At 42.3% G+C, this 23266-nt stretch overlaps 1 protein-coding gene across 3 annotated transcripts in view; it reads left to right on the plus strand.

Moving 5' to 3' along the window:
- The first annotated feature begins 11774 nt into the window (after positions 1-11774).
- Positions 11775-23266, plus strand: part of LOC106570154 (leucine rich repeat containing 8 VRAC subunit A) — a 35044-nt gene continuing 23552 nt past the window's right edge. Inside the window, exon 1 of one of the 3 annotated variants that reach the window (XM_014142192.2) lies at positions 11775-12027. The gene's annotated coding sequence lies outside the window, so the exon portion shown is untranslated. Of the gene's footprint in view, positions 12122-12158; positions 12597-23266 lie in introns of those variants that run through there. The other 2 variants (XM_014142187.2, XM_014142201.2) reach the window with 2 other exon arrangements.

Genomic DNA, 23266 nt, shown 5'->3' on the forward strand with positions numbered 1-23266 from the left:
ATCCCCCGATAACGCTTGTAGACGATGTCATGGCGACGTTGGCTAGCTAAGCTCATGCGCAGAAACAGTCATCGGTTCTAACCGTCGTGCAGGCCTTCATATCAAAGGCGCTCCTTCCATATACAGTGTTTTTGGAAAAATGTTGACGTATGCAGTTTGTCATTTTCACGAGGTTGGAGTAATAACTTCTTCAACTACTTAAGATATTGTCTGGAATCTAGATTGTGCCTTTAGATTTAGAGAAAAGGAACAACTAAGGAATCATTTTTCACTTCTCTCATTTAGTTATCAAACCCCATACCCCGGCCTGGTCTGCTTGGTCTTTTTTGCAAGCCTTCCCAGAAGTCTGGGGATGTTGCGCCACTGGGTTTAGAAACTCTGTAACGTTATTTCTCCATGAGACACTGTTTTAACCGACTTAATTTGGCTTCAATGTGCTATTGAGGCTTCACTTAGGAATGAATGGTGTCACATGATCAAAGGATTTGTCCATTCATAAATACAGTCATTGGTGTAGGGCAGGAGTACAGAATTACCTTCAGCCGCAGGCAGATTTTTTCTTGAGCGGATGGTCAGGCGGCCGGAACATAATTATAAATAATTTGTACATTGCAAATTGACAGCAAGAAAACCACAAATATAGTATTTCACAAAAACATAATAATTTCAAACCTTGATTACATTGAGAAATAGATATATAAATTAAAATCACTTTGAGCTGATTTCCTGGTGATTTATTTTTTTATATCACTTTTTCACCCCAATTTCGTGATATTTAATTGGTAGTTACAGTCTTGTCCCATCGCTGCAACTCCGGTACGGACTCGGGAGAGGTGAAGGTTGAGAGCCATGCATATTCCGGAACAACACCCTGCCAAGCCGCACTGCTTTCTGACACACTGCTCGCTTAATCCGGAAGCCAGCCGCACCAATGTGTCGAAGGAAACACTGTACAACTGGCGACTGTGTCAGTGTGCATGTGCCCGGCCCGCCACAGGAGATGCTAGAGCGCGATGGGACAAGGACATTCTGGCCGGCCAAACCCTCCCCGAACCCGGACAATGCTAGGTCAATTGTGCGTCGTCTTATGAGTCTCCCGGTCGCGGCTGGCTGCGACACAGTCCGGGATCGAACCCGGATCTGTAGTGACGCCTCAAACACTGCAATGCCTTAGACCGCTGCACCACTCGGGAGGCCAATTTCCTGGTGATTTTACAGCCTTTAATGTCCAACAATGAAATATATATATACATACATACATACACACACACACACACAATACCATTCCAAAGTTTGGACACACCTACTCATTCAAGAGTTTTTTTTAATTTGTACTATTTTCTAGATTGTAGAATAAAAGTGAAGACATCAAAGCTATGAAAAAACACATATGGAATCATGTAACCAAAAAAGTGTTAAACAAATCAAAATATATTTTATATTTGACATTATTTCAAAGTAGCCACCCTTTGCCTTGATGACAGCTTTGCACACTCTTGGCATTCTCTCAACCAGCTTCACCTGGAATGCTTTTCCAACAGTCTTGAGCACTTGTTGGCTGATTTTCCTTCACTCTGCGGTCCAACTCATCCCAAACCATCTCAATTGGGTTGAGGTCGGGGGATTGTGGAGGCCAAGTCATCTGATGCAGCACAGGTAGTCACCTGGAATGCATTTCAATTAACAGGTGTGCCTTGTTAAAAGTTCATTTGTGGAATTTCTTTCCTTCTTAATGCATTTGAAACAATCAGTTGTGTTGTGACAAGGTAGGGTTGGTATACAGAAGATAGCCCTATTTGGTAAAAGACCAAGTCCATATTATGGTAAGAACAGCTCAAATAAGCAAAGAGAAATGACAGTCCATCATTACTTTAAGACATGGTCAGTCAATCCGGAAAATGTCAAGAACTTTGAACGTTTCTTCAAGGGCAGTCGCAAAAACCATCAAGTGCTATGATGAAACTGGCTCTCATGAGGACCGCCACAGGAAAGAAAGACCCAGAGTTACCTCTGCTGCAGGAGATAAGTTCATTAGAGTTACCAGCCTCAGAAATTGCAGCCCAAATAAATGCTTCACGGAGTTCAAGTAACAGACACAGCTCAACATCCACTGTTCAGAGGAGATTGTGTGAATCAGTCCTTCATGGTTGAATTGCTGCAAAGAAAACACTACTAAAGGACACCAATGAGAAAAAGAGACTTGATTGGGTCTATAAACATGAGCAATGGACATTAGACCGGTGGAAATCTGTCCTTTGGTCTGATGATTCCAAATTTGAGATTTTTGGTTCCAACCCCTGTGTCCTTGTGAGACGCAGAGCAGGTGAACAGATGATCTCTGCATGTGTGGTTCCCATTGTGAAGCATGAAGGAGGAGGTGTGATGGTGTGAGTGCTCTGCTGGTGACACTGTCAGTGATTTATTGGGACTCCCAATCACGGCTGAATGTGATACAGCCTGGATTCGAATAAGGGACTGTAGTGACGCCTCTTGCACTGAGATGCAGTGCCTTAGACCACTGCATCCGTGTGTGTGTGTTAACTATTTAACTGTACAAGAACGCTTAAAAGGCTGCAAAAATGTTTAATATCGGTTATCGGTATCGCTTTCTTTGTCAAGGAAAATATTGGTTATCGGTATCGGCCAAAAATGTAATATCGGTGCATCGCTAGTACATACATATCCCAACCAGAAGCCATGGATTACAGGCAACATCTGCATCAAGCTAAAGGCTAGAGCTGCCGCTTTCAAGGAGCGGGACACTATTCTGAACACTTGTAAGAAATCCCGCTACGAACCATCAAACAGGCAAAGTGTCAATACAGGATTAAGATTGAATCCTAAAGGGAAACCCAGCCGCCAGTTTCCCAGTGATGCAAGCCTACCAGATGAGCTAAATGCCTTTTATGCTCGCTTCGAGGCAAGCAACACTGAAGCATGCATGAGAGCACCAGCTGGTCCAGACGACTGTGATAACGGTCTTGGTAGCCGATGTGAGCAAGACCTTTAAAACAGGTCAACATTCACAAAGTCGCAGGCCGTGACAGATTACCAGGATGTGTACTCAAAGCATGCGTGGACCAACTGGCAAGTGTCTTCTGACATTTTCAACCTCTCCCTGACGGAGTCTGTAATACCTACATGTTTCAAGCAGACCACCATAATCCCTGTGCCCAAGGAAGTGAAGGTAACCTGCCGAAATTATTACCGCGCCGTAGCACTCACGTCGGTAGCCATGAAGTGTTTTGAAACGCAGGTCATGGCTCACATCAACAACCTCCTCCTGGATACCCTAGACCCACTCCAATTCGCATACCGATTTGCATACCCTAACAGATCCACAGATGACGCAATCGCACTCCACACTGTCCTTTCCCACCTGGACAAAAATAAATCCTATGTGAGAATGCTGTTCATTAACTACAGCTCAGCGTTAAACACAATAATGCCCACAAAGCTCATAACTTAGCTAAGGACCCTGGGACTAAACACCTCCCTCTGCAACTGGATTCTGGACTTCCTAGGGGGCCGCCCCCAGGTGGTAAGGGTAGGCAACACCACATCTGCCACGCTGATCCTCAACACTGGGGCCCCTCAGGGGTGCGTGCTTCACTGTTGGCGTTGAGACTGGTGGTTGTGGGTACTATTTAATGAAGCTGCCAGTTGAGGACTTGTGAGGTATCTGTTTCTCAAACTAGACACTCTAATGTACTTGTCCTCTTGCTCAGTTGTGCACTGGGGCCTCCCACTCCTCTTTCTATTCTAGTTAGGGCCAGTTTGCGCTGTTCTGTGAAGGGAGTAGTACACAGCGTTGTACGAGATCTTCAGTTTCTTGGCAATTTCTTGCATGGAATAGCCTTCATTTCTCAGAACAGACTGACGAGTTTCAGAAGAAAGGGCTTTGTTTCTGGCCATTTTGAGCCTGTAATCAAACCCACAAATGCTGATGCTCCAAATACTCAACTAGTCTAAAGAAAGACAGTTTTATTGCTTCTTTAATCAGAACAGTTTTCAGCTGTGCTAACATAATTGCAAAAGGGTTTTCTAATGATCAATTAGCCTTTTAAAATGATCATCTTGGATTAGCTAACACAACGTACCATTGGAACACAGGAGTGATGGTTGCTGATAATGGGCCTCTGTACACCTACGTACGCGACATTTGTGGGTTGTCAATCATGAACTGCTTGTTTCAAGTCCTGCCACAACATCTCAATTGGGATTAGGTCTGGACTTTTTGTGTGTTTTTAAGCATGAACTGCTCGTTTCAAGTCCTGCCACATCTGTTGTTCTATGCACATATGATTCAAAAGTATAACTTTTTGGACGACATGGAGAACCCTGGTGTAGAGTGACACACGTCGTTTGATTTTATTTTAGCTGCTGGTGATGGGCAGGAGGAGGTATGTATGTAAACTAATTTGATCAAGCTATGAGCCTAATAATTCATTCTTGATAAATAGAACAAAAATGTTTTTTTTCTCTGTAATACTAGCCTCCAAGAAATGTTATGAAGTTGGACATTCATAGATAGCGAATTCAAATTCACTGAATTCATAGATATTTTCCACTGTGGAATTCATAGACATTTTCCACTGGGAAATTCATAGACAGAGCTATGCAAAGATTGACAGACTGGCAATAAATAGATCCACAATTGATTAAAATTGATTAAATTCTTGGGTTATGATACTACACTGAACAAAAATACAGGGGCGCAACTTTCACTGGGGACGGGGGGACATGACCCCCCACCCTCACATTCTGAAATTACATTTTTTGCCCCCCTCAGTTATATCATAATACAAAACGCAGACTCCGTGTGCTTTCGGACCATGTGGACGCATCAGAGCTGTCGGGTAGGCTGTTTTCCGGTTTCAGCAGGCTGGATTTAGGACCACACGGACACCACCGAGCGTGCGGAAAGGCTGTGTTAAGGGTAGGCTTCTGAAAGGCTGGCGTATAGGACCAGCATGGGAGAGATGATCAGAGGCAGCTGCTGTCTGTGTCGCTCATTTTCTCAGAGTTATAAGCAGAGCAGGGCAGAAACTGGCAACTCTTTAGTTGACTGATCTAGCTGGCAAGGTAACTGTTGTTTCAAAGAAAACAAGTTTAAAGTATTTATTCCTAGTGCTGAGCTAGTAGTGTAACTGTCATGTTACGTTCGCTAATGCTTCATCCCCTCTCGAATGAAGTGAATGAACTACTAGCAGCTAGGTAGCTAGCTAGTAGCTACCATGACCAGTTCAGCTCTAGCTAGCCTCTAGCTATCTGTCAGGTAGCAGTATCTAACAGCTGTAGTGTGTTTGGTAATGTTTTGTATCCTTTGTTTGTCCCGTTTCAACAGAAGTACATTTGATAATGTACCATTAGCTACAGCTAGCCAAAAGTTGGCTAATGTTAGCTTGCTAGCTCACTAACTTTAGCTATTAGTTTTGTCTCAATTACCCTAGACTTGAATCAAACGATGAAACCAGTGGCCAAACCATTGAAAACCGATATAATGTTTAATTAGTCAGTATAGCAGCGTAATGTTATTGATCTGTCCTTTTCCTTAGCTAATTCCCTACTTTTCACACTGACATGGTATAAACAGCTTTACATGCTTCACTGTCATGGTGCACAGTCAGTACACAACACTACTCTGATCATACCAAATGGATCAGGTGGTGACAGGGTTCCCTGCAGGGTCAGACAGCCAGGGAAGACCAGTCTATGGAGCTCAGGTGAATTTTGTAGTATGTTATAACAATCAGTGAATGGATACAAAGTTCCATCTTGAGTTATGGGTACTGTCTGGGATCTGGGAATAATGGTCATTTCAATTATTGAACTACTTCTATTCTTGGATAATATAATGTATAAGTGTACACCAAGGTAATTCTTTGTCATGCCTCCTCTGAGCAGGATCAGATGGGGACAGGGGTCTCATCAGGCTCAGGCAGCCAGGGAAGACCAGTCTGATGGCGCAGAGGTGAACATTTCCAGATACAACACTTTATTCTCTCTGTGCAGTAAACACTGGACAAGCAAGAAGCTTCATTGATTGAAACTATGTTAAGGCAGTCTGACAAACCTCTAAAGTTGATTTCCAAAATGTATCCCTTGATACATTTTGGAAATCAACTTCAGGTTAGAGGCTTTTCTCAATGGTACAAAACATGTAAAACAAAATTGAAGAAGACCTGGGAGACCTTATTGATGAAGAATGGATACAGAGATGTTAGAATGCCCAGTCATGTTCATATAATCTCAGACATAAATTACTGCAGTTTAAGACCATCCATAGAACGTACTACAGTGGCTTGCGAAAGTATTCACCCACATTGGCATTTTTCTATTTTGTTGCCTTACAACCTGGAATTAAAATTCATTTTGGGGGGGTTTGTATCATTTGTTTACACAACATGCCTACCACTTTGAAGAATATTTGTGAAACAAACAAGAAATAAGACCAAAAAAATTAAACTTGAGCGTGCATAACTATTCACCCCCCTAAGTCAATACTTTGTAGAGCCACCTTTTACAGCTGCAAGTCTCTTGGGGTATGTCTCTATAAGCTTGGCACATCTAGCCAGTGGGATTTTTGCCCATTCTTCAATGCAAAACTGCTCCAGCTCCTTCAAGTTGGATGGGTTCTGCTGGTGTACAGCAATCTTTAAGTCATACCACAGATTCTCAATTGGATTGAGGTCTGGGCTTTGACTAGGCCATTCCAAGACATTTAAACGTTTCGCCTTAAACCACTCGAGTGTTGCTTTAGCAGTATGCTTAGGGTCATTGTCGTGCTGTAAGGTGAACCTCCGTCCCAGTCTCAAATCTCTTGAAGACTGAAACAGATTTCCCTCAAGAATCTCACTGTGTTTAGCGCCATCCGTCATTCCTTCAATTCTGACTAGTTTCCCAGTCCCTGATGAAAAACATACCCACAGCATGATGCTGCTACCACCATGCTTCACTGTGGGGATGGTGTTCTTGGGGTGATGAGGTGTTGGGTTTGCACAAGACATAGCGTTTTGGCCAAAAAGCTCAATTTTAGTCTCATCTGACCAGAGTACCTTCTTCCATATGTTTGGGGAGTCTCCCACATGCCTTTTAGCGAACACCATTTTTTACTTTAAGTAATGGCTTTTTTTCTGGCCACTCTTCCTTAAAGCCCAGCTCTGTGGAGTGTACGGCTTAAAGTGGTCCTATGGACAGATACTCCAATCTCCGCTGTGGAGCTTTGCAGCTCCTTCTGGGTTATCTTTGGTCTCTTTGTTGCATCTCTGATTAATGCCCTCCTTGCCTGGTCTGTGAGTTTTGGTGGGTGGCCCTCTCTTGGCAGGTTTGTTGTGGTGCCATATTCTTTCCATTTTTTAATAATGGATTTAATGGTGCTCTGTGGGATGTTCAAAGTTTCTAATATTTTTTTATAACCCAACCTTGATCTGCACTTCATCACAACTTTGTCCCTGGCCAGTTTGGCGAGCTCCTTGGTCTTCATGGTGCCGTTTGCTTGGTGGTGCCCCTTGCTTAGTGGTGTTGCAGACTCTGGGGCCTTTCAGAACAGGTGTATATATACTGAGATAATGTGACAGATCATGTGACACTTAAAGTCCACCTGTGTGCAATCTAACTACTTATGTGACTTCTGAAGGTAATTGGTTGCACCAGATCTTATTTATTTACATCATAGCAAAGGGGGTGAATACATATGCACCCACCACTTTGCCGTTTATTTATATAAAAAAAAAATTGAAACAAGTTATTTTTTTGATTTCACTCCACCAATTTGGATTACTTTGTGTATGTCCATTACATGAAATCCAAATAAAAATCTATTTCAATTACAGGTTGTAATGCAACAAAATAGGAAAAATGCCAAGGGCGTGAATATTTTTGCAAGACACTGTACATGCCAGCAGGGGCGGAAATCGCGGGGGGGACGGGGGGGACACGACCCCCCCATCCTGGGAAAAATATGATTTGTCCCCCCCAATATATCACTGAAACATAACTATGTAATTTAAATAATATTAATAATACGCAATGAAAGCAATTGTGCTGATTATAGACACTTAACAGCTCGTTTTTAAGTTTCAAAAGATTGCGACCCCCCCACCCTTTTCCTCACAATGGTTTGATCCACTGGCAAGGTAACAGAGGGGTCGTAGCCACTGTCTGAAAGGCACTCAATGAACGTAACTGACGTGAGGTTAATCCAGTCAATCGCGCACACACACTAGCTGAATATGCACAGCTAGCGCGCAAATATTAACTATTAAGCTAGCTAGTACCTATTCCATTTATGTGGCCTCGTCAAAGATGGAATCTTTGCTATGGTTAATTTATTCCGAGATCAGCATGCAGATGACGTAAGTTAGTGCTTCAAAGTCCCTGTGATAAGGTTAGCGATAAACTGATTTAACCCAGGTAGCAAAGATTATAGCAAACACCACTGAAACTGAATTGGTGCTCGCTAGCTTTGCAAATTCAGCTATTGTTGGAAGCCAGCCAATATGATACAAACTATTAAAATTACAAAAGGTTGCAGCATATGTTATGTAAATGGTGAACTCATACAGCTGTCAACTCTTGTCATTTTAATCCGTTTCACATTTGCTAGCTACCTTTTAGATCGAAGCCCAAATAGAATGATAAAAGATAAGATGATAGAAGCCCATCTCCTACTGTAAATAACCTACACACTGTGTGTGTGTGTTGCCAGCCAGCCAGGTAGAAAAATGGCAGAAAAATAAAAGACGGACATCAGAGTATTTTTCACTACACCAAAACGCAAAGTAAGAATCCTAGTAGCCTAATATCTCAAAGACTAGTTGATAAAATGTTCATAAGAAAGAAATGAAATTCTAATGGAAATGTTTCACAATGATGTCATTAGGCAGAGCAGGCAACAGATTGCACACAGACAGCCGAGTTGGGGACAGATATGCAGGGACAGACTGGCATAGACAGGGAGTCTCAGGTAAGTTTGTTGAGTCTTTGTTTGGCAACATTATGAAAGGTTCTCCATTTTTTTTACTTGTAAAATAGGAACATAATTGGAAAATGCCATGGATACCCCCACTCAACTTAAACTGGTGACTGAACTAAGATTTGTTAAAGGCAATGGTATTGCTGTTGTGAATAGTTGTGTAGTTTTGGGTACCGGTAGTTAGGAGTACGGCAAACACCTTATTTCTTTGGTTCCTCAATATACATTTACCATATTACAATGTAGGCTATGTGTTACAGCACTACTTTTGGTGTCCCCCTCAGGAATTGCTCTTGAGAAAATGTCATGTAATTGTCCCCCCCAAAGTTGATATCAGATTTTCGCCCCTGCATGCCAGTGAAACTGAACATCATGCACTCAGAAATTGAATTATTCTGCTGGAGGTGTAAAACACAAAAGGGGACATATTTGCATATGTTACCGTCTTGTGAAGGCTGGCTGAATTCTGACAAAGAGTATGTTCTTTTATCTCAGCATGTCTACAGATTCTCACTTCTCCCTATTTTTGTTTGCTTGGAAATGTTGATACTGGAGACTTATCAAAATAAATTGTGTAACCTAGCATTTATAGCAGCTAAGAAATGCATTGCCATTAATTGGAAGGTTGGTTATCCTCCCACAATGGATGGAATAAATGTCAAGTTATGTATCACTAGATTTGATTCATTACAAGATTAAGGGCACACTGTGCAACTTTCATAAGGTCTGGATGCCTTATATGGAATACTGTACAACAAAGGAGTCTGTATTGAAAACATGCCCACGTCATGGGAGAAATCTTTTTAGGCAATCCCTGCTGGGCTGCTTAGACCTGGCCCTGGGAGTCTGCCGTGCTGTTGGATGTCACTCTGGCCTTGGCCTAACACACCTGAAACCAATAATGAATGTTTCACTAAGATCCTAAAGCTGCATGGGGTGTGTTGGGTTGGGGCGCTGCAGGGCCGTGGACCCCTAGGGGATCTGTTGCCAGAGAATTTAATGTTAATTTCTCTAGCATAAGCCATCTCCAATGTCATTTTAGAGAATTTGGCAGTACGTCCAACCAGCCTCACAACCGCAGGCCACGTGTAACCACGCCAGCCCAGGACCTCCACATCTGGCTTCTTCACCTGCAAGATCATCTGAGACCAGCCACCCGTACAGCTGATGAAACTGTGGGTTTTGCACAACCGAAGAATTTCTTCACAAACTGTCAGAAACAGTCTCAGGGAAGCTCATCTGAGTGCTCGTCGTCCTGACCAGGGACTTGAACTGACTGCAGTTCGGTGTCATAACCGACTTCAGTGGGCAAATGCTCACCTTTGATGACCACTGGCACGCTGGAGAATGGCCACTGGCATCCAGGTTTCAACTGTCCCGGGCAAATGGCAGACAGTGTGTATGGCATCATGTGGGAGAGTGGTTTGCTGATGTCAACGTTGTGAACAGAGTTCCCCATGGTGGCAGGGGGGTTATGGTATGGGCATGCATAAGCTAAAGATAAACACAATTACATTTTATCGATGGCAATTTGAATGCACAGAGTTACCGTGATGATCCTGAGGCCCATTGTCATGCAATTCATTTACTGCCATCACATGTTTTCAGATTGCAATAAATAGCTGTCATCGTCACCCCCCTCATCCATCCACATGTACTTCGTGCCCCCTCTTGGAATAATGTGCATGACGCCCCTGGCAACAGCATGGAGGAAAAATGTGCTTGTATTTGATTGTTAGCTGAAATCCATACTTTTTAATAAAACAAAGAAAGGCATGCATCAACAGTGGAGAAAAATAGGTAGGTCCACAGTAAGGTTTAAACATTTACATTTTTTAAGTATTGACTGCACAGAGGAGGTTCACTCCAAATACTCTAGTCTCCACTCAGTTCAGATACGTGGTTATTTCGAAATCAGATAATAAGCACATTAGCTTGCTCAGCCTGATTGTCATGAATAATTGGCATCATCAATAACTTCAATCAACTCATTTCCCTTCTAGTGAATTATTTGCTTTATTACTACAGCTTTTCAGGGAGCATGTGGATGGGCGCGTTCGAGCGGATAACTTTTGTCAAGTTGGTGACAATCGTTAGTCAACGCCTTCCAAAATGTGATGCATTATGAGGATACAAATGTCTGACTTTCACCTACATGATGACTGCATGAACTACAAAAACCATGTGATCAAAGGTCATGAAGTGACTGCAGTCTACTGCAAATTTCTGCAAGTGGCTCTTCACCAACTATATCCTGCAACCATCACCTGCATTGTGGGAGGCTCTACTGGCAACAAATGAGCGGATTCACTTATGCAGCGCTACGGGGTACCGGTCTATGGCCCCTTACATGAACGGGCAAACACGGTGGGGGAGGAGCGCCTTCTCAAATCTAACAGTAATGTGCACTGCTCGCTCATGTTGTCAACAAGGCAGCATGGTGCATCGTCCAGAAACGTACAACATCTCTTTTCCATAAAATATGTTTCAATTTTCAAAATAGTTTTCATAATAAAGCGTTTTTATCAAAAGCAATCACTTTGCATGTGAAATCCTATTCATTTTCCACGTGCTTAATTACGTCAGTTTTGTGTTGAGTCTACTTTGCTGTGTGCTTTGAACGGGCACCTGGCTCACACCCGGGGCCAGATTAATTGGATCCCCTCAATCATTATGGGAGATTTTGTTTGACCCACGCGGGCGTGCTCTCACTAAATGATTGTGCAATGTAGGCACATGATTTCAGTTTGTGAGGGTGTGATACAGGGTTTAAAGACATGTTAATATCGACATTATAACGATTTTTTTTTTATAAGCAACACTGTCATGTTGATCTGAGGCTTGCTGTTGGAAAACCACATTAGTATCCTACTGTCGGTTGTCGCAGATACACCTCCCCTGACTACACTCCTCGACATTCGTCTACAGTCGGTTGCTTTAGACTTACCACTCAAACGAGCCCAGTGGAAACCCTCTGGTACCATGTTATTATGATCCAACTTCCTGGGTGGAGACAGCTGCCTCCCGAGTATTTTCTGTTGCTGCGAATGGTGTGTGAACGTAAATATGTCCATTCTGTGAAACATTAAGAAATGTATCACTTATGTGCGTTAGAGGCGAAAGACAGTTATTGTAACAAATTAGGTGAGTACGAACTTTAAAATGCTACATTACGACAGTCCATATCGCAGCATGTTCATAGAGAAATGTCGACTCTTGTGTATATACATCGTTTCTGCCGCCCTAGGCGAGACAAAAAATGTGCCACCCTGCCCCGCAAAACTAGAATAGTGAAGCCTACGGTGTGGCCCGCAATGGCATTTTATGAATACACATCAATGTAGTAGGCCTATCGTTCAAATCGGGAGCTTCATTGGCTTTATTAATCCTGATTTCCGAGACTAATCATTTTGGCTCTGAATATCAACTACCCAACTTTATCAAGATTTATCCTGAGAATCCATGAAATCAATGTCTTTACACAGCGAGACATGCAGAGGTCTTTTTTTCTCGCTATGATGCAGTTCCTCAAATGGATAAATGGGTCTACAAACCTGAAATCACTGATTAACATGACAATTTAGCACACGGGGCGAATTTCCTGGACAGTTTAGCCGTTGTGAGTATCCTGACTTTATTTATTTTTCCAGATATTGGCAATATTACTTTGATTTGTCCTGTTTTTAGGATAGGCCAATATTGTTTGGTAACATGTCATATTCACAACTAAGCGCATTTTTGTTTAATTGATTGGGCGCCATTTAGGTTAGGCTATTTGATCGGATTAACGTAAAATGTGTATCTCATGATATTGTGATTAAATGTAATTCTCCAGCCAGTAGGCTACAGAAAACGACACTCTTTCTACCGTAGGCTAGTAGGGGTTTTCAAACTTTTTGGGACCCCATTTGTGATGGCAAATTCATAAACCTCATCAGCACAACTCGAGTGAGAAAAGATTAACATACAGGGAAGGGAGTGCATGGCAGGAAGAACCAAGTCTCTCGGGCCCTGGGAAGAACATTTTTAAAGGCCAGCTTGTAGGCATTGGAGAGAAAATGTTGCAGTTTTTAAGCAAATTTCCTGCAATTCTACACATTTTGCCATGAAGCAGAGAGAATTTTGCAGTTTTAAAGGTTAAAGTAACTGTCCAGTGTTTCCAGTGTCCATGAAATATGACCTATAATTAGTTATAAAATGATTGAAATAGTTTTCTGCACAAAAAAAATGCAATTAAGTATGATAAAAAAAATATATTTTCTGTCTTGGAATGGTGTGGGTGTACCCCAACAACAGAATGGTGTGAGCATATATCAGTCATTCAAAATATTCATGCAGGTACACTGCTGATTGGCCAGCATCATCCTCAATTAGGAAATGGAAAGCATTTTTGAAAAAGTCTGTTTGAGATAAGTTAGAGATGTAAAAATAATAATTCTCCAATTTATGATTTGACCACTAAGTATAGGATGAGCCAACAATATTATTTGGGTATGAGTTAACAGAATATGAACTTTTAAGTAAGACTTTCACTGGACAGTTACCTTAAATTACAGTGCATTATGTATAAAAAAATAAATAAAAATAATAATAATTGTGGGAATACAGAAAGTATTGCGTTAAAATGTATAACTGGGGGAGTACTGTGGATTCCAATATCCCTGTAATCCTCACAGGCCCAAGTTTCCCATGGTTAAGAACATAAATTGTAGATTAATAATATTGTATTACTGAACTTATTCCATGGATACCTTGGCCTAAATTTGTTTAATCTGTTAGTAACATTCATTTACAAATGATTGTTTCTTTATAATTCGAGATCTGTCCACGGACCCCACTTTGAGAACCCCTGGGCTATTGGCTACATGATCTTGGTTTGATCATTTTTTTTGAACATTGGTGGAGCACAGCAGTGGTGCTTCTCTCCAACAGCATCCTGGAGAGACATGCAGACATGGACAATATTTGACAAAGTTGGTACTGCTTATCATGGGGCGGCATCAGCGTTCAACTAAATAGCCCATATGCCACTGGGTGAGAAACTAGCTAGTATTAATGAAAATATTCTAAAATCTGCATAAAACAAATGAGCATTTTCCTACCAGAGGTTAGCCCTGCTGCTATTATTCCTTACGTCGTTTGTCATTTGCTGCACAGCCGGTAATACACTCGTGTACCCTGGCGACCGGTTCATACATAAAACATCCTTTATTCAGGCTGCAAAGGCGTCGGTTTCTTTCTTTAACTCGATTTAATGGCCCTTCGGTGGAAAAGAAAATCTGGAAAATATGTGTACTGTCTTTATTAAAACAAAATGTTCCACCACCATGCTTGGGTGGCTAATGGTTTTTCCTGTTGTTGCCCTAGGTTGAAGATAACAAAATAATTACATGCAGAAGTGTTCGAAAATAAACAAATTCATTGGACCAGTGCCGGACTTAAAAACGAAGTGAATGTTAGCAGTACAGAAAGTTCACCATCAAAGTGGAAAATTAACACAATCATAGTGAATTTCAGCGAACTACTCAACAAACTTGTGCCTACCAGTTTTAGTCATTCTATTCATTTAACATTTTTTCAAATGATCTACAGCCACTTTATTACTTGCTTTTCCGACCGCCGGTCGTGTTTTAAATGCTAATCCTGTAGAATCTGCAACGGCGCTGGTCCTATAAATATTTCACATTGTCTTAACTTGTGTGTATTTTTTTCCTCCCCTTTTTTCCCCAATTTCGTGTTTACGATCTTGTCTCATCCCTGCAACTCCCCAACGGGCACGGGAGAGGCGAAGGTCGAGTCATGTGTCCTGACACATGACCCGCCAAACCACACTCCTTAAAACACCCGCCTGCTTAACCTGGAAGCCAGCCGCACCAATGTGTCGGAGGAATCACTGTTCAACTGGCGACTGGGGTCAGCCTGCAGGCACCCGACCCGTCTCAAGGAGTCGCTAGAGTACGATGAGCCAAGTTAAACCCCCCCCCTCCCCTAACCTGGACGACACTGGGCCAATTGTGCGCAGCCCTCTGGGACTCCCGTTCACGGCCGGCAATGACACAGCCTGTGATCAAACCCCAGGCTATAGTGACGGCGCAACACTGTGATGCAGTGCCTTAGACTGCTGCGCCACTCGGGAGGCCAACTTGTATTTTTTCAACCTAGATGTCGCCCACTGTGTTCAGCCAGGGGTAAACTTCCGCAGTGTGCAACATCCGGAAGTTATCTGAAAATAGAGGTGGCTTTATTTTCCACTACGGGTCAATAAATCGAGTTAAGGACAGGTCGCTGGGGGATACGAGTGCATTAAGTCCAGACGTTAGTGGAGAAAAGCGGCCACAAGCGGCTGTTCAGACTAACCAGAGATGCCTTTCCATCAAACTGACTTATTGCGGATAAAAGGTTGTGGGCGGTGACATAGTGCACATACACGTCTTGTGGTTAAATTCCCATGTAACAAATAAAAAATGCAAGTTAAATGGGTTTCCATATCATTTCCAACTCTACTGATGGTTTTGTCACAACTGTTACAAAAAGTGTTATTATAGCAAATGTGCCCACTCTGGTCTTGGTGTGTGCGAGCCAACAGCTCGATACAGTGTGGGTAGGCTACCTACATGATGAGAACATTATGGATAAAACGTTTTTATTTGTCCAAGCGTAAATCGTCATGTCACCAGAATAAAATACTCTCTTTTATTGGAAAGGATCATCAAGCTCATCACCGTGCACTTTCACCACCTTGTGAAGTTTGACTCCAAGTTTACTTCAATATGATATGTGAATGTTTGCTCATGAAGGCATTTACACTTCTGTTTTTCGGTTAATTTATTTTACCAACACAAAAAGATCCCACCATGTCGAATGAACAAATTGTCTGTCTGCATTTATAAAATTGTACCGGTATTTCCTGTTTCCATCAGCCGGTTGTGACATTTTTCCATAGACATTAAAACCAGTAGATAGTGATAGCGCTGATGTCATCTAGGTATTCCTATTGAAAACTCAAGATCGCTTATGAAGCTGGAAGTATTTGAATTTGAAGCGTTACATATTGCTGAATGGGGCTGACTGGCATAATTTTTTTTTTGCTAAGGATCATGGTGAAAATGGACGTAACTAGCAAAGGATCATGGTCAATGTAGTCATTTTCATCCTGCCTGAGAGTCAACCGGTAGCTAATCTTGGTTAACCAGAATTAAAATTCTCACAAGTTATCACGTCCAGTTTATTAACCGACATGTTAACCGGGAGCTGACTTGTAGCCTGCCGGCCTGTGATTGGTCTGTGTCAGCACGTGGTCCTGTGTGAAGACAAATGTAGTATTCAGAATGGATCACAATTTAATGAAATATTTAGATTTGTAGCAAACTTTAAAATAATTCACTGTGGGGATGGAACTTGATCATAATAAACACATTTTTGAGCCCAAAGCGTCCGTCTGCATTTTTGGTTTGACCTTCATGCCGATTTGTAATTTACATAGGCTTTCTAGGGCAGACCAGGGCTTTTGGCACTGCTAGGTTGCTATGCAGTAACCCACCAGCAGAGCTCATGACTTCGCTCTCCAGACCGGACACTGGGGGCAGGCTTTTTGAATGCGTCCACATTAAATAGAAACCTAGTTGGTCCATCGAATTTATCCCAGATTTTCATGCAAATATTATAAAATCTGCTTTAAAACATATGCGGATTTCCACACCAGAGGTGTTTCCACCAGACTGACTTTGTTGCGGCTGTGCGTGATGACGTAGTGCACATAAAACACTTTTGCGCTTAAGTTTTCATGTACTGAATATAAAACATGAGTTGAATGTGTTTCCATTTAATTTTCCACTCTGATAGTTTTCTCAGACAAACTGTTGCGATAAATGGCAAACTTGCCCTATCTGGTTTTCGCGCATACTCTTTCGACAGCAGTTCGCTGATTAAGTGGACATTGGACAGATTATTTGATGAGATGGATGTGGCAGCTAATCACCGATCATCTTGTCCCTAGCATACAAATTTAAGACCCTTGATAGTTATTGGAAAGGCGTATCAAGCTCATGACTGTGCACTTTCACCACCCTGTTGCCTAAACTGTGCATGCTTTTCCAAGTCACAGCAAGTAACCCAGGCTGCCGCACATGGAACGGGGTGGAGTTGCTGTGGGGGGCATGTTTTCATTGGTTGAGGTGCATTCACATTCCACCATGCTCAAGAGAACATATCCTGGGCGGTGATACATCAGCACGTACATGTCAGCTAGCTAAGCTTGCCACTCTTGCTAGCTAGTTAGCTGGCTAACATGATTTAAAAAAAAATAGTTTTACAGTCACATCGACTAAAATCATTGTTTTCTAATCTATTTTTGGGTTAATAATTTCTGTTGCATGTAAATACTTTTTATGCATGTTGGATCACTTTGTGTTGGATCACAAATCACATGTTGGATCACAAAGTGCTGTGAAAATTGTGTCCCGGGATTTATCCCCTGTACCCCCATTTTTACACAAGGGCCCTTCTGTTAGTTTGCCTTCAGCTTGCTGCAGCCAAGAGGATCAGATTACCTCGATCAATCCACCTGGGGAATAACTTTAGTTAAGATTCTACAGTACCTGCCTAAACTTGAATACTAACCCAATTCCATGTCGGGCAACTGTCAGGGAAACTTTGAAATGCAGTTGCAGTTCTATCAGACATTCTTGGGAGGTTAATTAAGTAGGTGTGCCGGGGACCAGACAGATGGGGAAGACAGAGAGGAGGGATATTGGGTGTACCGTTGTTGGGCAGATCTCCATATGTTTTATACTGTCTGAACCTGAGCAGACTGGACACATCTAGTTTACTCTGACCCACACGGGCAAACAGAAAATATTTATCAAGCTGCTACATAATGATCTGAGTGACGTGCCCTTAGTACCCTTAAAGTGTCAGATCTGCCTGATAGTGCTCACTGTGAAGCTACCGTACGTGAACTGAAAGGCTGTGTGACGGGGTGTTTGAGTCACCCGGGCTCGCACACACTATCAGTAATTTATGCGCTCTGACGCAAACGTAGAAGTCTACGACTGGAAATATGAGAACTAAAATGTCACTTTCTAGGCAACTTGATTCTGAAAATTAAAAAAAAATAAGAGTAGAGGGAAACAGACTAGTTTTTGTTCGGTCTCCAGTCAGTGTTTTAACTAGACTTATTTCTGACAAACTGGGAGTTGCTGCATGAGAGGGCAGCGATCCAAAGAGAGAGAGAGAGGCAGACTTAAGATGGCTACATGGCTCAGGCTCCTGCCTGGCATACTGATTTGGACTGGATGAGCCTCTGTTAGCGTCCATCAACCACATTGCATGGGGAGGGGCACATGGAGAGCGGGAGAGACAGAACTGAAGAAGTTATAAACTGTCTACACCACCCACTCCACCACATCTGACCTCAAGCATACAAAGAGGAAACAGGAAATATCTTACTGCGAGGGTTATCTAATCAGCAGTATCACAGGCTCTGCTGAGGGTGGGCACTCTAAGCTTCAGTATATTCTCAATTTTGGGATGTTTTCATTAAGTAGCGTGTCGGGGTTAAACCGCATTGTTTCCCCTATATGCATTTACGCCGCTGCTAAATCCAATCCAAGATGGCATAGCAGTCAGAAGACCTCGTCTTGTCGTGTCCCGTATATATATATTATATATATATATATATTTACATCTTCGCATATCTTTTTATATATTTTTTTCTAGAAACTCAACTTCAAAACACTCTTCTGCAACCCGCCTCACCAATTTAAAAATAAAAGTATTAGAGAGGCTAGCCTAGCCAGAGAGGCTAGCCTAGCCAGAGAGGCTAGCCTAGCCAGAGAGGCTAGCCTAGCCAGAGAGGCTAGCCATAGCCTAGCCAGAGAGGCTAGCCAGAGAGGCTAGCCTAGCCATGGCCTAGCCAGAGAGGCTAGCCTAGCCATGGCCTAGCCAGAGAGGCTAGCCTAGCCATGGCCTAGCCAGAGAGGCTAGCCTAGCCATGGCCTAGCCAGAGAGGCTAGGCTAGCCATAGCCTAGCCAGAGAGGCTAGGCTAGCCAGAGAGGCTAGCCAGAGGCTAGCCAGAGGCTAAAATAGCTTCAAGGTATAATGTACTGACAAAGATGAGAGGCTAGCCAGTTAACCTGTTAGGGCTAGGGGGCAGTATTGACACGGCCGGATAAAAAAACGTACCCGATTTAATCTGGTTACTACTCCTGCCCAGTAACTCGAATATGCATATAATTATTGGCTTTGGATAGAAAACACCCTAAAGTTTCTAAAACTGTTTGAATGGTGTCTGTGAGTATAACAGAACTCATATGGCAGGCAAAAACCTGAGAGGATTCTATATGGGAAGTGGCCTGTCTGACAAGTTGTTGTTCATCTGGGCTCTTTTTATTGAAGACTGAGGATCTTTGCTCTAACGTGACACTTCCTACGGCTCCCATAGGCTCTCAGAGCCCGGGAAAAAGCTGAACGATATCGAGGCAGCCTCTGGCTGAAACACATTATCGCTTTTGGCAAGTGGCTGATCAGAGTACTATGGGCTTAGGCGCGTGCCCGAGTCGACCCCATGCTTTATTTTCTTTCGTCTGTTTACCTAAACGCAGATTCCCGGTCGGAATATTATCGCTTTTTTACGAGAAAAATTGCATAAAAATGGATTTTAAACAGCAGTTGACATGCTTCGAAGTACGGTAATGGAATATTTAGAATTTTTTTGTCACAAAATGCGCCATGCTCGTAACCCTTATTTACCCTTTCGGATAGTGTCTTGAACGCACGAACAAAACGCCGCTATTTGGATATAACTATGGATTATTTTGAACCAAACTAACATTGGTTATTGAAGTAGAAGTCCTGGGAGTGCATTCTGACAAAGAACACCAAAGGTAATAACATTTTTCTTATAGTAAATCTGACTGAGTGCTAAACTTGCTGGGTGTCTAAATAGCTAGCCCTGTGATGCCGGGCTATCTACTGAGAATATTGCAAAATGTGCTTTCACCGAAAAGCTATTTTAAAATCGGACATATCGAGTGCATAGAGGAGTTCTGTATCTATAATTCTTAAAATAATTGTTATGCTTTTTGTGAACGTTTATCGTGAGTAATTGAGTAAATTCACCGGAAGTTTGCGGGGGGTATGCTAGTTCTGAACGTCACATGCTAATGTAAAAAGCTGGTTTTTGATATAAATATGAACTTGATTGAACAAAACATGCATGTATTGTATAACATAATGTCCTAGGGTTGTCATCTGATGAAGATCATCAAAGGTTAGTGCTACATTTAGCTGTGGTTTGGGTTTATGTGACATTATATGCTAGCTTGAAAAATGGGTGTCTGATTATTTCTGGCTCGGTACTCTGCTGACATAATCTAATGTTTTGCTTTCGTTGTAAAGCCTTTTTGAAATCGGACAGTGTGGTTAGATTAATGAGAGTCTTATCTTTAAAATGGTGTAAAATAGTCATATTTTTGAAAAATTGAAGTAATATCATATCTAAGGTATTTGAATAACGCGCCACAGGATTCAACTGGCTGTTGAGTAGGTGGGACGCAAGCGTCCCACCTAGCCCATAGAGGTTAATGTCAATATGCCTTGTCCATTGCTGTTCTGGTTAGTGTTTATTGGCTTATTTCACTGTAGAGCCTCTAGCCCTGCTCATTATACCTTATCCAACCTCTCAGTTCCACCACCCACACATGCGATGACATCACCTGGTTTCAATTATGTTTCTAGAGACAATATCTCTCTCATCACTCAATGTCTAGGTTTACCTCCACTGTATTCACATCCTACCATATCTTTGTCAGTACATTATACCTTGAAGCTATTTTATCGCCCCCAGAAATCTGCTCCTTTTACTCTCTGTTCCGGACGTCCTAGACAACCAATTCTCATAGCTTTCAACCGTACCCTTATCCTACTCCTCCTCTGTTACTCTGGCGATGTAGAGGTCAATCCAGGCCCTGCAGTGCCTAGCTCCACTCCTATTCCCCAGGCGCTCTCTTTTGGTGACTTCTGTAACCGTAATAGCCTTGGTTTCATGCATGTTAACATTAGAAACCTCCTCCCTAAGTTTGTTTTATTCACTGCTTTAGCACACTCTGCCAACCCGGATGTCCTAGCCGTGTCTGAATCCTGGCTTAGGAAGACCACCAAAAACTCTGAAATCTCCATCCCTAACTACAACATTTTCAGACATGATAGAACGGCCAAAGGGGGTGGTGTTGCAATCTACTGCAGAGATAGCCTGCAGAGTTCTGTCCTACTATCCAGGTCTGTACCCAAACAATTTGAACTTCTTCTTTTAAAAATCCACCTCTCTAAAAACAAGTCTCTCACCGTTGCTGCCTGCTATAGACCACCCTCTGCTCCCAGCTGTGCTCTGGACAACATATGTGAACTGATTGCCCCCCCATCTATCTTCAGAGTTTGTGCTGCTAGGTGACCTAAACTGGGACATGCTTAACCTGTTAGGGCTAGGGGGCAGCATTGACACGGCTGGATAAAAAACATACCCGATTTAATCTGGTTACCACTCCTACTCAGTAACTAGAATATGCATATACTTATTACATATGGATAGAAAACACCCTAAATTTTCTAAAACTGTTTGAATGGTGTCTGTGAGTATAACAGAACTCAAATGGCAGGTCAAAACCTGAGAGATTCCTTTACAGGAAGTGGCCTGTCTGACCATTTCTGGAACTTCTTTGCCATCTCTATCATTTACTAAGGATCTCTGCTCTAACGTGACACTTCCCACGTCGTCCATAGGCTCTCATAGCCCGGGAAAAAGAGAATGTCGTCATTCCAGCCCCAGGCTGAAACACATTATCGCCTTTCTCAAGTGGCCCATCAAGAGACACTAGCTTATGCGCGTGACCCCGACCGCCCCCGCCTTTGGGATTTTTTCCTCTGTTTGCCGAAAAGGAGATTCCCTGTCGGAATTTTATCGCTTTTCTACGAGAAAAATGACGTAAAAATTGATTTTAAACAGCGGTTGACATGCTTCGACGTACGGCAATGGAATACTTTGAATTTTATTGTCAGGAATTGCGCCAAGCGCGCGACACTTCTTTACTATTTCGGATAGTGTCTGGAACGCATCGAACAAAACGCCGCTATTCGGATATAACGATGGATTATTTTGGACCAAACCAACATTTGTTATTGAAGTAGACGTCCTGGGTGTGCATTCTGACGAAGACAACAAAAGGTAATGACATTTTTATAATAGTAAATATGATTATGGTGAGTGCTAAACTTGCCGGGTGTCTAAATAAGCGAGCCCGTGATGCCTGGGCTATGTACTTAGAATATTGCAAAATGTGCTTTCACCAAAAAGCTATTTTAAAATCGGACATATCGAGTGCATAGAGGAGGTCTGTATCTATAATTCTTAAAATAATTGTTATGCTTTTTGTGAACGTTTATCGTGAGTAATTTAGTAAAATGTTAGCGAATTCCCCGTAAGTTTGCGGGGGGTATGCTAGTTCTGAACGTCACATGCTAATGTAAAAAGCTGGTTTTTGATATAAATATGAACTTGATTGAACAAAACATGCATGTATTGTATAACATAATGTCCTAGGGTTGTCATCTGATGAAGATCATCAAAGGTGAGTGCTGCATTTAGCTGTCTTCTGGGTTTTGGTGACATTATATGCTGGCTTGAAAAATGGGTGTCTGATTATTTCTGGCTTGGTACTCTGCTGACATAATCTAATGTTTTGCTTTCGTTGTAAAGCCTTTTTGAAATCGGACAGTGTGGTTAGATTAACGAGAGTCTTGTCTTTAAATGGCTGTAAAATAGTCATATGTTTGAGAAATTGAAGTAATAGGATTTTGAAGATTTTGAAAATCGCGCCACAGGCTGGCAGTGGATGTTACGTAGGTGGGACGAATTCGTCCCGCCGGTCCCATAGAGGTTAACACCCCAACCATCCTACAATCTAAGCTTGATGCCCTCAATCTCACAAATTATCAATAAACCTACCAGGTACCACCCCAAAGCCGTAAACAATTTCTCAATTTCTCCTTCTCCCAAATCCTGTCAGCTGATGTTCTGAAAGAGCTGCAAAATCTGGACCCCTACAAATCAGCTGGGCTAGACAATCTGGACCCTTTCTTTCTAAAATTATCTGCCGAAATTGTTGCAACCCCTATTACTAGCCTGTTATACCTTGGAAAGCAGCTGCGGTCATCCCCCTCTTCAAAGAGGGGGGACACTCTTGACCCAAACTGCTACAGACCTATCCTACCCTGCCTCTCTAAAGTCTTCGAAA

The sequence above is a fragment of the Salmo salar genome, chromosome ssa01 (assembly GCF_905237065.1).
Source record: "Salmo salar chromosome ssa01, Ssal_v3.1, whole genome shotgun sequence".
NCBI lineage: Eukaryota > Metazoa > Chordata > Actinopteri > Salmoniformes > Salmonidae > Salmo > Salmo salar.